Source organism: Dama dama, chromosome 5, assembly GCF_033118175.1.
Source record: "Dama dama isolate Ldn47 chromosome 5, ASM3311817v1, whole genome shotgun sequence".
Taxonomy (NCBI): Eukaryota; Metazoa; Chordata; class Mammalia; order Artiodactyla; family Cervidae; genus Dama; species Dama dama.
The window spans coordinates 94,917,176-94,935,139 of record NC_083685.1 but is presented as its reverse complement, the minus strand read 5'-3'; the positions used below and the strand labels follow the sequence as shown (position 1 = coordinate 94,935,139).

The following is a 17,964-nucleotide window of genomic DNA, read 5'->3' as shown; positions in this document are numbered from 1 at the left end:
CAAAACCGTCGTTATCCAGTTTGGTTTATATTTAACTCTTGTGGGTGCAGCCGTGGACGGGTGAGGGTGCTGTGCTTCCTGCTGCCCTCTTCAGGGTCTGAGGCATATGGTGTGGCTCTTGGGGGAAGCAGTGCCACTGTGATAGCCCTCCCCCCCACCAGTAAACGTGATTTTAGAAGAGTTTTAGATTTACAGAAAAATTCTAGGCGGCACGGGGGCAGGGGTGCGGGCGCCCTCCCCGCACCGCCGCTAAAAAAAAAAAAAAAAGAAAAAAGAAAAATTCTAAAGATAAGAGTTCTTATATACCCTGCACCTAGATTTCCCTATTATTAACACATTACATTAGTGTGGTTCATTTGTCACAATTAATGAACCAGTATTGATAGATTATTATTAACTAAACTCCATACTTCATTCAAATTTCCGTAGTTATTTTGGGCCATGCCAAATGGCATATGGGAATCTTAGTTCCCTGACCAGGGATCGAACCCATGTCCCTGGCAGTGGAAGCATGGAGTCTTACCCACTGGACCACCAGGGAAGCCTTGGATTTCCATAATTTTTACCTGATACACGTTTTTCTGTTCCAGTCTCCCATCCAAGGTAACCGCATTGCGTGTAGTTGTCCTAAGTCTGGTCTGTCCTTGGCGAGTCTCTCAGCTTCCTTGTCTTTTGTGTCTTTTACAATTTCGGGGAATACCAGTCAGGTATTTTGTAGGATGTTCTTCAAACTGGAGTTGTCTAAAGTTTTTTTCTTAATTAGACTGGTGTTTTCAAAAAGAATACCACAGAGGTAAAGTGCCCTTCTCATCACATGCCAGTTGATAGCCACACAACAGTACTGGTGATGTGAACCTGGCTCCTTTGTTTAATGCTGTGTTGGTCAGGTTTCTCCACTGCAGTTACTGTTTCTCTCCTTTCCTGTCTTATCTTTGCTACTCAAAGTTCAGGCCCCACTCATGTGGGAAGGAAGGACTAGGCCTCACCTCCTAAAGGGGCCACTCTCTACTTATATTATTTAGAATTCATCTGTAAGGAAGATTTGTCACTTCTCCCACTTATTTGTTAATTCAATCATTTATTCAGCATGGGCTTATATATTTTATAATTGGGAGTTAAAATATGTGTTAGGCAGGATTCTGCAGGGAAGCGGAACCAGTAGGAGGATATACAGATATATCTGTGTCATGTGATTGTAGGAACTGGCTAGTCCAAATTCTGCAGAGCTGCCTGGAAGCCTGGAGATGAGTCTGTGTTGTAGTGCAAGTCCTAAGGCAGAGTGCTGGCAGAACTTCTCTGGGGGGAGGTCAGTCTTTTTAAGAATTATGGCCTTCAGCTGAGTGAATGAGGCCCACTCACATTATGGAGGGTAATCTGCTTCACTGAAAGTCTGCTGATTTAAATTGTAATCTCATTTAAAGAAATAAACACCTCCACAGAAACATCTGGAGTAAGTTTGACCACATAATCTGAGTACCAGAATACTAGAGTGGGTAGCCTTTCCCTTCTCCAGGGGATCTTCCCAACCCAGGGATTGAACCCAGGCCTCCTGCATTGCAGGTGGATTCTTCACCAGCTGAGCCACAAGGGAAGCCCAAGAATACTGGAGAGGGTAGCCTATCCCTTCTCCAGCAGATCTTCCCAACTCAGGAATTGAACCGGGGTCTCCTGCATTGCAGGCGGATTCTTGACCAACTGAGCTATCAGGAAAAACAGTAACTCTGCAGTGGAGAAACCTGACCAACACAGCCTTAAATTGTAATCTCATTTAAAAAAATAAACACCTTCACAGACACATCTGGAGTAAGTTTGACCACATAATCTGAGTACCATGGCCCAGGAATGTTGACATAAGTTAGTCATCATACATTTATTTTATTCTGTATATCATTAATTTTGTCCCTAAATTGTTGCAGCTTTGGTGATTGGGAATTCTTTCAGGTTCACTCCTATGTTCCTTTGACATGCACTCAGCCTTTTAGTTTTTAAGCACTTCCTTGTTTTCTGATGACTATAAGATGTGTCAGGCCTGTCTTATATTTTCTCTGCCCCAGCCTTCAAGTCAGCTCTTTCTCCATGGATAGTATCCAGAAACCAAGATCTGAACATTGAAAGTGCTCGTAGCTACTGAACTTCATTACCTTATAGGACAGAAATATACACACATACACAGATAGGTGTATTTAACTAACTTAGGTACATATGTATCTATACTGTTTCTGCATGTCCATCTATATATGTATTAAGTTACCCCTAGGTTCATACTGATGTTTCTGATTTTTAGTGATTGTGAATAAAGCTGCTGTGAACATTAATATACAGTTTTATTGTGTGTGGAAGTAAAGTTTCAATTACCTTGAATGAATACCTAGGGTACAATTGCTAATTGTATGGTAAGACTTTAACTTGATAAAAAACTGCTAAATTGTCTTCCTCGGTGGCTGTATCACACATTTTGTTTTAAACATGATACCATCCTAATGTGTTGTTCTGCCTCTTGATTTTTCAGTTAATCTTTATGTATTGGTACATAGAAACTTATTTTGTTCTTTTCAAATACAGTCTGCTATTGTATGGCTAAAACAAAATTCAGTTTTTATTAAAATGCTTATTTAAATTATAAAAATATTGCATATTCACAACAAAAATATAAGTTCTACCAGAGAGAATAAAATGAAAAGTAAGTTTCCCATCCATTCACCTCCCTCCTTTTCCTCCTCCAAAGGGAATTTATAGTTCATGCTTCTGGTTACCACAATAGTTTATATGATACCTCTTAATCCATTACTAACTTCTCACTATGAAAGATGAAGCCTTCCCTGGTGGTCCAGTGGTTAAGACTCTGCACTTCCAATGCAGGGAGCTCTGGTTCGATTCTTGATGGAGGAACAAAGATCCCACGTGTGCTGGCCTGGCCCCAAAATAAATAATTGAGGCCCCCCCAAGATCCTTGAATAAATAATCCATTAAAAAGAAAGATGTAGCTTTAAACTCTAATTCCCTTTCTTGATTTTTGTTTTATATATGTAGCTCTTCTAATGGTTGGCTTTATTAATGATTTATCTACCTTACATAAGGGCTTCCCCTGTGGCTCAGATGGCAAAGAATCCGCCTGCAGTGTGGGAGACCTGGGTTCGATCCCTGGGTTGGGAATATCCCCTGAATGAGGGAAAGGCTACCCACTCCAGTAGTCTGGCCTGGAGAATTCCATGGACTGTGTAGTCCATGGGGTCGCAAAGAGCTGGACACGGCTGAGAACTTTCACTTTTCACCTTACATAAGAGTTCTTGCTATGCAAGGTAAAGAAATTAGTTCACTTACTGTTCAGTGATTTCCGTCCCCCGCCATGCAGCTTTTAACTGTTTTTATATTGTCAAGTTTTATAGCATTTACATTCTTTTTTTATAACTGAAATAATGTTTTGTCTAGTCTTAAAGAAGAACCAGAAAATGGCATTTATATAATTTGTCAGTGTATTCATTATAATACCAAATATGTTTTTGTACCTAAGTAGGCACTGTAGTTCCAGTCACTGAAACTTTGTTAATGGAGAATCTTCTAAGTATCAAAGTCTTATTCCTTCACTTTCACTTAGTTATTCTGGCTCCTATGCAACTATTGTTTTCTCATAACCCATGTTGTCCTATTTCTAGTATTTCTTAAATTTATAGAGTGTATGGGAGGTGAATTTTGAGTCCTTGCGTAATGAAAAATGCCTTTATTTTGTTCTCACATTTGATAGGTTTTCTGGGAATTGAATTCTTGAGTTGAAAATTTTTTCCCCATGGAACTTTGATGACGTCGTTTCATTGTAGTATCCAGAATTCTTATGAGAAGACAGTGAAGAAGAATGGCTTATGTCAGTCTTAGTTTTGCTCTTGTGTAGATAAATTTTTGAAGTTCTGAAGGATATTCTTCATACTTGGAGTTCTGTAATTTTACCCATATGTGTCTCTTAGGTGTAAATGTTTTCCATTCATTGTTTTAGGCTCTCAGTGGGCTCTTTTAGGTTGAAGGCTTAGGTGTGTATTTAGTTCAGAAATTTCCTTCTTGTATTATTTTGTCATCGTCTACATTTCCCTGCATTGTGTTTGGAGCTTCTTTGCTCCAAACACATTAGTCAGATGTTTGATCGGTTTTCTTTGTCTCCTTATTTCCATTGTCCATTTTCTGTTTTTGTTTACTATATCATGGAGAAGATGTCCTGCACTTTTTTTTCCACATTAGTGACTTGGTCTTCAACCATGCCTGCTTTGTTTAGACTGGCCATTTTAATTTTCATTTGGCAATTGTATTTTTAATTTACAAGAGCTTAGTCTCTGCTCCGCCTTCCCAGTGAAAGTCTATTTTTTATGATAGATTTATTGAAGCCTAATTTGCATACCGTAAAATTTACTCATTTTAAGTGTACAGTCAATATGTTTAGAGTTGTGCAGCCATCATCACAGTGTAATTTTAGAGCGTTTCTATCACCTCAGCAAGAAACCTTACGCCCATTAGAAGACACTCCCCTTTCCCAGCCCCACACCCAGGCGACTACTAATCTACTTTCAGTCCCCATGAACTTGCCTTTTCTAGGTATGTCATGTAAATGAGATAATAAAATGTGGGTTCTTTTGTTACGGCTTTTTTTACTTGGCATAATATATATTTTTTTGGTATAATATTTTTAAGACTGATCTGTGTTGTACCATATATTTCAGCATCGTTTGTTAAAAACACGAAACCTATTGAATTACCTTGGAACTTTAGTTGAAAATCTGTTGACCAACTTATTTTAGGTCTTTGGAGACTATGTATTCAGTTGTTGTTGTTGTTGTTGGAGACTATGTATTCAGTTGTTGTTGTTGTTGGAGACTATGTATTCAGTTGTTGTTGTTGGAGACTATTCAGTTGTTGTTGTTGTGGTTGGAGACTGTGTATTCAGTTGTTGTTGTTGTTTAGTCTCTTAAGTTGTGTCTGACTCTTTGTGACCACATGGTGTATAGCCCTCCCGGTCTCTCTGTCCGTGGGATTTCCCAGGCAAGAATATTAGAGTGGGTTGCCATTTCTTCCCCATTGATATATATGGCTGTCCTTATGCCCGTATCACAGTTTGATTATTGCTGTGTAATAAGCCCTAAAATCATATATTGTAAGTCTTCTAACTTTGTTTTCCTTTTAAAAATTATTTAGGCTTTTAAAGGTCTTTTCAAGTCAATTTGACACAATTTCTACAGAAAAACTTACTGTGATTTTGAGTGAAATTACAGTGAATATATAGATTATTTTGAGGAGAATTGACATTTTAGCAATATGGAGTCTTCCATGAACATAGTATATTTCTCCATTTAGAGTCTTAAAATTTTAGCCAGTTTGTTGTTTTTGCTATATAGATTTTGCAGCTTTGTTAAGTGTATCCCTAAGTATTTCCTGTAGGAATACAATTGATATTTTTTCTTTTTTAAAACTTGTATCGAAGTGTAGTTGGTTTAAAATATTGTAGTTTCAGGTGCACAGCAAAGTGAATCAGTTACACACACAGCTCCTCGCTTATAGACTCTTCTCCCGTACAGGCCATTACAGGGTATTGAGTTGAGTACCCTGTACTATATAAGTAGGTCCTTATTGTCATCTGTTTTGTGTATAGTAGTGTTCATATGTCAATCCCAATCTCCTAGTTTATCCACATCCCCCCGTAACTATGTTTGTTTTCTACATGTATGACTACTTGTTTTGTAAATAAGTTTATTTGTACCATTTTTTAAAAACAGACTCCACATAGAAGTGGTACCATGATACTCATCTCTGTCTTGCTTCACTTAGAGTGACAGTCTCTAGGTCCATCAGGTTGTGGCAAACGGCGCATTTCATTCTGTTTTATGGCTGAGTAACATTCCGTCACACACATGTACCACATCTTTATCCATTCCTCTGTTGATGGACGTTTAACAACTGACTTTTTTTTTGTATTTTGTCTTTGAACTGTGCAGCCTTGCTGAATTGAGTTACTAGATCTAGTAGCCTTTTTTTTTCCCCCTGCTTATTTTTTTTTTTCATTCATTTTTATTAGTTGGAGGCTAATTACTTTACAATATTGTAGTGGTTTTTGCCATACATTGACATGAAAAAAATATGGAACGCTTCACGAATTTGCGTGTCATCCTTGCGCAGGGGCCATGCTAATCTTCTCTGTGTGGTTCCAGTTTTAGTATATGTGCTGCCGAAGCCAGCACTCTAGTAGCCTTTTTATATTTTCCTTAGGAGTTTTTACATACACAGCTGTAATCCCCACATAAACACCATTTTACTTCTTCAATCTTTATGCTTTTAAAGTACTTTTTTTCTTATGCTGGCCATGGTTTGCAGTACAGTGTTGCGTAGAAGCAATACAGTGGGTTCTCCTTGATTCATGGTTCTGAATCCGGATCACTGTTGCGGTTCTCTGTTCTTGAATTCTTAGCTCCAGGGCTGCTGTTGGGTCAGTTCTACATTTCCATGGTTGTCATACTGGAAGTTCTTTGTCTAACTCAGACTCTTTTAGCCATTTCAATAATTTTATAAGCCCCGAAGTTCTCATTAAGTCCCTTCTCCTTAAAGCACCAAATATATTTTCTGTTTTCTGCACCCTAAACCTTGACTGATAATGTTTCTTTTTACCATATGGCTTGTTCTTAGGGTCCTTGGAGACTATTTCTTTATGGGCCAGGTAATAATTAACATGAGTAAAAAGATGGAATGGTCTGGTCAGTCTTCTTAATGGTTCCTTCATGGTCTAATTCCACTTAGAGTGAGCTGTATAGAAACTTTTTCTCTATAGAGTTTGGGAAGGCAGTATTATCTTGAAGATGATATGGTTATATCATCTAAAGAGTGTTTTAAATAAATAACAGTGGCCCTGCCATTTAATTGTAAGTTGCTTCTTTCAGTCCCTGGGTGCACATTTTTATAAATAGTTTAATTTGGGGGAGTACAGCAGAAAGTACTCCTCAAAACCAGGCATTCTGTGAATGCTTTGTTACTTGTTTTGAAATGTTCAAGGTGGTGTCTTGACAGCATTGTTAGCTAGTTAGCTGAGCCATACTATAAGGGATAGAAATTTGCTCATTTGTGTCTAAGAAAGGATATCGAAAAATTTCTAGGCCTAATGTACTTTTTATCAGAGGTAGTCTTGTTCTTCAGGTATATTTGAATGCTGACTTTAAATATTAGTGGGCTTGGGAGACACTGAAAAAATTGCTTCTTAAACAAAGTTGATTTGTTTAGCATGGAAGATAGTTAAATTTGTAATTGCCATAAAATACAGGTTCATATAGCAGGAGTTGGGAAGAGCATCGCTGAGGAAGTTCTATTCAAGCTAAGACTAAAGGATTATTATAGGAACTAGCCAGATGTTTGAAAAGGCCGGGACAATTGAGTAAACCAAAAAGAGATCCAGAATGGCTAGGGGTGGTGCTGCCGAGAGTCAATGAAGCCTGTTAAGCCATTCTAAGTATCCATTGAAATATCTTCTCTTTAGTAATAAGAGCTCATTAAGGCTCCCTAGAAGATGTGTGTTCTACTGTAGGTGTTTTTGCTCTGTTGGTCACATAGAGTATACATATCTGCACTGTTGCTACTTGGTTAGTGAGTATAGTCTGAAATTTGCTGCTACCATATTCAGTTACAATAAACAAGATTAAATTACAGTTTTTGATGATTGACTAAAGTCTCTGCAGTCAGTCTCTTTCTCTGGGGGTTCTTTTTATTTTTATTTAAAAAACCAAAAAACCCACTCCCTCTTTGGAGGGAGTGTTTAGAGTGATTTTTGAAACTTTTTACTTACTTATTTAATTTTATGTACTCCTTACTTACTTACCCTCCCCTGCCAACATTGGATGGGTGGAGTCTTTACCACCAGACTGCCAGGGAAGTGCAAAGGGTTCTTAAGTGGACAGCGTCGTCTGGGGTCCTCTGAAAGTTCACATTCAAAAGTGTGCATTTGGTGGGGGGAGAGGAAGATCTGTCTCTTAATTTAGATTCTGAGGTTTGAAACCACTTGCCTGCTGATTTCCCTTTGTCCTCTCCTCCTGCAGCGAATTAAATATCAGTGTTATGGACACCATTAGATTGTCCTCAGACTGCTGCCTCAGACACCTACCCTGCTGTGCACCTACTCCCCACAGAGGTGTCTGTCTTTACTGAACTGGGCTGGGGAGAGATCGCTCCTGTCGCCCCTGTGGAGATAATGCTGTCAGCAGCAACCCTGTGGGATTCATTGAGAGTTGTGAGGATGTTCTATAACACTGTCCTTTTTAAGGGGACCTTTAGGAGTAAGTGTGTTTTTTTTGTTAGCAGTGCAGATAATTCTATTTAATCAGAAAAATAATTTTTTCAACCTTAGTGGTAATTAGTTGTGTGACCATCTGATTATATTTCTTTTTTCATATCAGTTGCTAGAAATCTTGAATTAATTGAACTAGTCATTCATCAAAAATTAAGCACCTATTAGCTTGGAGCTGAAATTGTAGGCTGTTAACCTTGTGAATGTAGAGGACTCTGATACGTATTTTTAATGCATTTTTTATATTACTCTTATTTCTCATTTCACTTAATGTTCCTACCTTGTTTCCCTTTTTCTCATCTATTTCTAATTTATATATATTTGTGTTCTATGTTTCTTTGTAAAGCACTTTATTCTTGAGGGCAAGACAGGATATTAAGAACAAACCCTAAACATTCTGATTGAGCAACTTCCCTTTGGAAAAATGTTTTTTTCTGTACTGTTTGTTTCTCTGTATAACATACATTTTATTTATCTTTTCCCCATCTTTGCTTAACTCATCCTTTAAGGTAAAGGACCAGTTCATATGTTTTTGTTTTTTAGAAATCCCTGTCCTTTGCCAGAAAAAGTTGCACTAGGTTGTTTGCATTGAGCTTAAGTCTCAAGTAGGGCCTGATGTATTTTTAGTGAACTTTTACCCTCTCTACTTAGTATTTTCTTTGTCCTTAAAGCGTTTATCATTTTGTACTTGACCATGATTATTGTGTACATGTTTGCTTTTGCTTCCATGTGTGATTATTAACTATCAGTCTGCTATTAGTATCCTATTTCTTAATCCTTATTCCTGTCTTCTCTTCAGTCATATATAATTCTTTGTAGTGACTCTGTTAAGCTGCCGACAATCATGGTAACCATATGGATGACTGGATGCTTGTATAGTTGAACAGTTAGAACTGTAGTGATGTTTGATTGGTTCACAAGAACCGTGATGGACAGTCTACTAGTTTGCATCAGGGTTCCTGAACTTAATTGATCCAATTCCAAAAAATAATCACTTGAATGAAGACATCAGTACATTTATTAAGTTCGTAGGAATCAAAGAAATTGAATAACCATTAGGGTCATTGATAAAATCAGGACTTAGAAAGTTTTCCATAGTTGGGCGGAAATTTGCTAAAATAATAGGTAATTGTATTTGTCTTTTTTTAAAAAAAAGCTTTTTCAGGGTGAAGTTAGGGAGACCCAGCTTAGCGATAAGTAGCTTGAAAGAAAAAGACTTTTATTGCTCACTCTGTGTTAGTTAATAGATTAGGTTATGCTGTGGTTAAAAAAACACACATAAACTTGAAAATCGCAGTGGCTTCAAACACAAACGTTTATTCCTTATTGGCTCAGGTTGACAGAGGTCTCTGCTTGTTGAGATTACTCAGTAGTAGTCCAGCCACCATCTCAAACATTGCCAGAGAGGTAGTGTTTTTCTGGAGGTTTTGTTCGATTAGCAGTTAAATGTTCTGGCCAGAAGTGAATGGAGGCACTTCAGTTAGAAGTCATTGACCAACCAAGTCTAGACACAGGGGGCCTCTCAAATGCAAGGGGGCCAAGAAATGTATGTTAATTGTGTGCCTGCATGGGAAGGAGAACCAGAAGTATTTGACAATAGCGTTAATGACTACTGCATTATATTACTAGCACATAACAGTACTTTGCTTGACATATAGTAGGCATTCAGAAAATATACCTTGAATGGATGGCATTGTTCAAGTAGCTGCTAAGTTTAAATCTTTGGTAGGGATGTAAGGGAATTGCTAGAAGGTTAAATTCAATTTTAGAAGAGCTAAGTAGTCCTTTTCTCAAATTTCTACAGTTGTATTTCTTCCTCTTTAGTATCTTTTTCTCAGACATCTTTCTTCATTTTCTCTGTTCCTCCTTTCTAAATTCTTACTTAAAGTATGAGTTAAGATGAGACCACAGTATCTTACCTACTTTGAAGGACCATGAAAACTGAGTTTGTTAGCTGTCTTATCTGTATATTTAGGATTATTTCAGTTGAGGTCTGGGTGTAATGTTCATACTGTTGACTTGCATTAATATTTGATGTTCATTGGATTAGTGTAAAGAATGATTTACACCTAAAGACTTTTCAGTAGGTAGAAAATACACCTAAGATGAGAATTAAAATTGGTCTTCACAGTTAGGCAGTAAATGATACTTGTATTTTATATTCATTTTTATAAAGAGAATAAAGTGGTTAAGTTATAAAGAAGTTCTGAATACTGTGTTATTGAAACCTCAGTAGCAGATATGAGCATCGTATTATAATAATCATAATGTGAAAATACTTTGAAAAGTACAGTCTTGAATTATTCAATACTTCTATTTTAAATTATGGGAAATATCTATTTTATGATTTTGAATAGAGCCATAGGTTGTTTACTTAAATAAGTATGACTGTGTTCTTCCTCCCTCTTCTCAATTTGAGGCTGTGGAATTTGTTCTATTTTTACTCGTGGATCTGCATACTGAAGCTGTCTCTGATTTCATGCTCTGAAGATCAACAGATCTTCTCTTGTAAGATGAGAATTGTGTAATAGGTGACTATTAGATGAGTAAACAAGTCTTAGTAAGTTAGCAAACATTTATTGAGTTTTTTTTTTGGTAAAAGCAATTCTGTACTGTATGTCTCTTGGTACTTTGAATAAAGATAATTCAATAATAAATTCAATGGCTGGCTTTATGCCTGATAAGTAATTTCTAGAAGTAATTTTTTATAGTATTGTTGAAGTTTTATTTTCTTTTTTAATTTTTTTATGTTTAGTTTTTAAACTTTTTAAAAGTGATCAATGAAAGTAATACATATGAAATATTTAGACTGTTGGAAATAAGCCAGTGCTGTTGAATTTGAAAGAAGTCTTGCAAATCAAATTTAATCTTCATTTTCATTATAAGCTGAAAGTGAAACGGTACTGTTAAAATTCACATTGGGCACCATTTATGTTTTCAAGACATTGAATCTGCTTGGGGCTTGGTTTGAAAAGATCTGGGGGGAGCATGCTACACAGCTTGTGGGATCCTTAGTTTCCCCATCAGGTATCGAACTCGGGCCCTAGCAGTGAAAGCTGTTTAGTTATTGATTGGGCTTCTTTTTTGGAGATTATTTGAAGTACAGATTGTCTTGTTGTGTGCTCAGTGTTAATAGCAATAACTAGGTACTCTTTGACTACTATTTATTCCTCATTAACATGCTTTACTATTGAGGATAACCTTGGCTCTGCCTTCAATAAATAAATAAATGAAGGACATAGTACTGTTTTAGAAACCAGCAGGAGCGCCGGCATATTTGTTTGCCTCAGTTTTTTCTTTTGGCTAATAGTCATTGCTATTTTTTTCCAGAGACATCCCTAGAGCTTTAGTATCTAGAGTTTATATCTGTTGCAGTGAAAGAGAAATTTACTAGTCATACATGCTTTTTCCCCTTCTTGAAAAAAAGGTTGAAGAAGAGTATAGTGAAATCTCTTACTCTCATATAGGAAAAGAGAACTTGGCCGTGTTTTAAACTTTTATCACTTTTAAGTGGTTGAATCATGTGAAAGCTATCTCACATAGCACGTTCAACTCAGAGTGCTGACATATCAAATTTAATGTCTAAATTTAATTCTATAGTCATTTAGCAAATATTTGAGTGCCTGCTTTTCTAAGCATTATAGTACTTTAAAGAACAGAACATAAAAATCTTGCTGGCACAGAGTTTAACATTTAGTATGGGAAGACAGATAATCAAATGGATAGTTAAGTTAAAATGTGGTGTGTTAAGTAATAAGTACCCTGAAGAGGAAGTAAAGTGGGGAAAGAAGATGGAAAGTTGAGGGTGGAGCACTGGTGTCTGGAGGCCAGGTTTCCCAGGCAGTGAGGCTCCGAGGTGGGAGGAGGGGCCTGGTTTGTCAGCAAACAGCAAGATAGGGTTGGCAGTACGGTCCTTATAGGTAAGGACTTTGGCTTTTATGCTGAGACAGAACATTACAAGGTTTTCAGCATAAGAGTTTACATGATTGGATATACATTTTAACAGGATCACACTTGACTTGTGATACTTACTATATAGACCACAGGGAGACAAGGACAGAAAGTCTATGAGACTTGAGCAATAAATCAGAAGAGATAGGACATTCCCTTGGACCAGGATGGTGGCAATGGAGATGATAAGTTGTTGAGTTTTGGGATGTATTTGCTAAATAGAGTGGTCAGGATTTATCATGAGCCAGATTTTAGGTGGACTGGTGTGTGTGTGTGTGAGAGAGAGAGAGAGAGAATGTATCCAGGATGACTTCAGTTTTTAGCCTAGCAGCTGAAAGAATGGAGTTGTTATTAACTGCAGTGGAAAAGACTGCAGGACAAGATGGAGGGATTACCAGGGGCTCAGTTCTGAATGTAGCGGTTTTGATTGGGGTTCCTTTATCTTTCCTTCAGGGAACCTCAGCCCATCATAAAATCTTGTATTAGCTTGTACCCCAGTTTTAAGCCAGGTTCACCTTTCATAGAAGGTATGAGCAGCACTTGTTTTTGTTTCCCCGAATGGTTCGTGAGGGTTAAGCTGCTGGTCTGCCTGAAATACAAAAGTAAAACTTAGGTTTAGGGGAGTAAGGTGACCCATATTGACTGAAAGTTGCTTTATTTTTGACCCGGAACATTAAAAAAAAATTATTTGCTTATTTTTTAAATCCTATTTTGCATTTAACTTTTCTAATACATCTAAAACTAATGTGACAAGCATATGTGACAATATTATTGTTACAATTAGTTTTCCTAGTAAGGGTTGAATAACTCATTTTTTGCCATATATTTTGATATTTTCATTATTATATCTTACTAAGGTGATTTATTTCCCTGATTTTCAAAAATAGGTATTTGTTTATCTAATAATGTTAAACTTACCTATTTCTCCTTTCCTGTTTTAAAATTATGATTTTGAGCATACCAGAAAACTGCTATGGCAAGCAGTAATGTACCCACATTCTAAAATAGCAAATAATAACTTTTGTTGTTTTTGCTTCTGATATTTTTAAGTAAAATTTGTAGTAATTTACAAAAATCACTCCGCAGTTCCGTTCTCTACTTTCTCTTCTCTTGAGCTAATCATTTTTTTGAAGTTAATATGTATCTGTGTTTTTATAACTTTATATGCATGTATAAATAAAATTTTACTTAGTATTTTGTGAGTTTTAAGATACTACAAATATCATATATAGTTTATATATTTCAAATTATCTTTTATAAGTTGCTTTTTTAATATAACTTTTAATCTATCTTAATACTTACAGACCTAATTTAACTACTGTATAGTATTTCTGCATATGAATGACAACTGACATATCTATATTGATGAATGTTTAAATTGTTTCTGTATTTACATACAATCTTTTGTGCCATTTTAGGCATATAACTAGAATGTAGAATGTCAAATTTTAAAATTTTAATGAGTTTGTATCTTAGAATTAAGTTTAAACCATTTAAATTTATAGTAATAACTTAATATATTTGAATTTATTTTCCCACCTTTTCCTTTCTGCCCATATGATCTTCCTTGTTCCTCTCTACTCTGTGTCTCTCTTCCTCTCTTTTTTGTCTATTCTTGACTCTGCTGGATTGTTTTCTTCATTGCTTTTTATTTGTTTGTTTTCTTAGCTGATTTGGAAGGTATAAATTTCATTTGACAAGATGGGCTTCCCAGGTGGCTCAGTGGAAAAAGAATCTGTCTGTCAATGCAGGAGCCAGAGGAGACTCAGGTTCTACCCCTGGGTCGGGAAGATCCCCTGGAGGAGGGCATGGCAACCCACTCCAGTTATTTTTGCCTGGAGAATCCCATGGACAGAGGAGCCTGGCAGACTACAGTCTGTGGGGTCACAAAGAGTCAGACATGACTGAGTAAGCACAAGCACAATTAGACATTAAGTAAAGAAGTCATAGAGGCAGTTTATCATATATGATCAGGAATTCAGTGAAGAGTCTGGCTCAGCAGGTGGCTCCTGCAATGCAGGAGACCTGGGTTCAATCCCAGGATTGGGACGATCTCCTGGAGAAGGGAAAGGTTACCCGTTCTAGTATTCTGGCCTGGAGAATTCCATGGACTGTATAGTCCATGGGGTTGCAAACAGTCAGACACGACTGAGCGACTTCACTTTGAGTGAAGTGTATGGCTTAGAGACATAAACTGGGGGACCGTTAGTGTATAGGTTGTGTATAAACCATGAGACTGGACAGGATCAGTAAGAGAAGGGGATTAAGGACCAAATCTTGGGGCACGCCAGCACTACAAAGTCAGAGAAATTATCAGAAACTAGGGAAGGGGAGAGTGAGGGAGAGTGGTCAGGGAGGTAAGTGGAAAACCAGAATATGGTGGCCTATAAGCCAAGGTAAGAAATTTTGTGAAGGAGGAAAGATCAGCTGTGTCAAGTAGGAGATGAGGTGAGACAAGGCCTGATAAATGCCTAGAAGAGGTGAGGGGAGACTTTGAAAAGGACAGTTTTAGTGCCAGTGGTGGGGCAAAAGCCAAACTGGTGTGAACTTGAGTGAATAGAAGGGGAGACCATGGGAATAGAAGGGGAAACTGGAGACCAGGAATGCAGATAACACCTTAAAGTTGTGTTCCTAAACTGGGGGAGCAGAGAAATGGGACAGTAACTGGAGCGAGTGTGGGCTTTTTTGGTGTGTTTGTAAAGCTTGGAAAATGATAGCATGTGTGTTGATGGGGTTGAATTCAGTAGAGAGGGAAGAACTGATGACACAGGAGAGGTTAGGAATTTCTTCAGCAATGTATGAGTCGGGGAAATTAGATGGGATCTAATTACTGCCCAGTTTGGAAGCCTTAGCTAGGAGGATGGGCAGCTAGCTCATCAGAGTAACACCAGAGATGGTGGAGTAATGAGTCCATGGGAAGATATTTGGAAAGAGGGTGGATTTGTATAAAGTGTGGAAAATTTTAGTACTTATCTCGAAGGATTTTTGTGAGTATTCAGTAGGTTAATACTTCTAAAGGGATGATTATAGAACATAGCAAAGCACTCGATAATTGTTGACTATTTTCATCACTTGTACAGGTAACTGTAAACTGGTGTATGAAATTGTTAAGTTTGTAATATTTGTTTAGAAAGTTGCAGTGTTATTTACTTGACCAGTTAACTTAAATCTCCTGTGTTTAAGAGGGTCCATGTCTACAGGGTCCATCTCTAAATATTTATTTTATATCTTAGAATATTCTTGTCCAGTGTTGGACATTCAGTTAGCAAATGATGGATGCTCAAAGCATAATTTTATGTTTTTATACTTCATAATTTTATAAATGCAAAAATAATTTAGATGCAAAGGTGCTGGGGTTAGGTGCAAACCCTAACTCTAGAAGTTGGGTTGGGGTTAGTACTTACCCTATGAGATAAGTACTAAAATTTTCCACACTGTATGCAGATCCACCCTCTTCCTGAATATCTTCCTGTGGACTCATTACTCCACCTTCTCTACTGTTACTCTGATGAGCTGGCTGCCCATGCTCCTAGCTAAGGCTTCCAAACTGGGCAGCACCTTTAGGGTGCTTAGGGTTCCAAACCCTAACTTAGGGAAGTTCCAAACCCCTACCTGTTGGGGTTAGGTGCAAACCCCAAATCTGGGAATGCTGGCTTTTCACTTGCGCTGGGTGGGTCCGTTCAGTAATTTCTGGTTATGCTGTCATTTGTTTGCAGAGATGCTGGCCACTAGAGGTGCTCCTCACACAGAATATTCACTTACAGCACATCCTAGAAAGAGTTTTCATAGTTCTAATCAGAAACATTGTAATTTTACGTTATAGTTTTGAAAGTGGTATGCTTTCTTTAATATGTGGGTAAGAGTCCCTTTATCAAAATTGTCGAATAGAAAAAAAAGTCCTTTTTATATTTGGTTAGAAGTTACAGAGAAATACTATATATTTATATAAATTGTAATCACAATTTTAGGACTGATCATAAAGCTGGGGCAGTTAATATAGGAATATTAAAGGGAGAACTGGATCCTGGAGATGCTTGGGAAATCTACTCAGACTCTCACCTGGCTTTAGTAATGTTAATATTTTGAAAATGAGCGTATACTTAAAATAGACAAGTACATCAGTGTCATTTGAGAGTGATATGGGGGTGAAAGGTTAAAAAAAGAGATAAGGAAGTCTCATCAGTGAACCCAGAGCTTCTGTTAGAAGCAGGGTTTCTCCAATGGAGAAACAGATCTTGGCTTATAGAACCCCAGATTCTGACCAGGTTGTTGTGTAACAAGTAATAGAACTATCTGATATATAGATTTGGAAAGACAAGACCTAGAATGTAAAAACTTTTAGAAGGCTTTTAACTGATCTGGCAAAGTTGGAAATTAGAGGAAGTTAGAGGAAGTTAAAGAGGAAATTAAGGATTTAAATCAAGGGCCAGTAATTGGTAAGAATTTAAAATTTGCTGTTTGAAACACCTTTGCATCTAAATTATTTTTGTATTTATAAAATTATAAAGTATAAAAACATAAAGTTATGCTTTGAGCATCCATCATTTGCTAACTGAATGTTCAACATTGAACAATATTCTAAGATACAAAATAAATATTTAGACATGGACCCTGTAGTCAACAAAACCATGTCAAGGAAGTAATATACCATAAGAAAAAGTTATTGTGCTGTAGGTTTTTATAAGCGGAAGAGGGTACCTTCAGCTGAAAAGGGTTCATGGAGGAAGTGGCATTGGGTGATGCTCTTGAAAATGGAAGATAGAAATGTTGAGAATATTTTAGATAACAGCACATATAATAATAAGGAGAAAGAGTTGGTAGTTTCTTGGGTAGGAAAGAGTAGTGCTATAAATAGTTCAGGTTAAAATTAAATCCAAATAAATGTCCCAGAGAGTTTCCTGCCCCCCCTTCTTTCTTTTAATCCACCATTGAATCCTTTGGAAGTTTGTGGGTGAGGTGGGTAGGAAGTGAAAAAGGGTTGAGAGGGTGAAGCAGAAAGCTATGGTAACCATTTAAAGAAGTTACTTTTTTTAATTATGAAAGAGTATGCTTGAAAAGCATAGGAATATAGAAGTGAAGAAAAAAGCTGTAAGAAAAATACTGTGGCCAATTTATGTTCTTAGTTTTTAAAATTAAAATTAGCTTGTTAAAAATTGCAACAAGACAGATAAAGTCAAGTTTTCTTGGAATAGCATTTCTTAGATTTCTTCAAAACAAATGAACCTCCTTTGTGTTTTCTGTTATCTCTTTCTGAAACTTATGTTAATGGGATGATAGACTTGTTGATGGTGGAAGATTAAGGTGAGCTGTCGGAAGAGAAGTAGGAGACGCGGTTAGACACTTAAAGGGGAGGATGTGGGCCATTATAAGGGCATGGGCCTCTGCTGTAAGTGAGGTGGAGAGCTGAGAAGGGTTTTCAGCAGAGGAGAGAAATGATCTGACTCTTATTGTAGTAGGCTAACTCTTTGACACAAAACTGCAGCTCTCAGCCTTTCTGAATAAGAGATGGGATTATTCGAAATTGCAGTTAGAATAGTTTTAGCAGCTAAAAAATGTTTCTACAATTCAGATGATTCTATAGCTGTATTTTTTTAGCTCAAACTTAAAATATTTTTCTTTCTGTGTGTATTTTAAGTAAAACTTTAATGTAGTGTTTTAGTTTTCAATAGCTTATCTTAATTTTATCAGTTAATAGTGGATTGTATATTTAA

The 17,964-nt window shown here is 37.0% G+C and overlaps 1 protein-coding gene and 1 non-coding gene across 2 annotated transcripts in view; one reads left to right on the top strand and one right to left on the bottom strand.

Moving 5' to 3' along the window:
• Positions 1 to 17,964, top strand: part of UBE2G1 (ubiquitin conjugating enzyme E2 G1) — an 87,494-nt gene that overhangs the window by 15,257 nt on the left and 54,273 nt on the right. The gene's annotated exons all lie outside the window — the stretch shown is intronic.
• LOC133058046 (U6 spliceosomal RNA) lies at positions 6,109 to 6,215 on the bottom strand. The gene has a single exon (XR_009693171.1). It is a non-coding gene; the product is annotated as a U6 spliceosomal RNA (small nuclear RNA).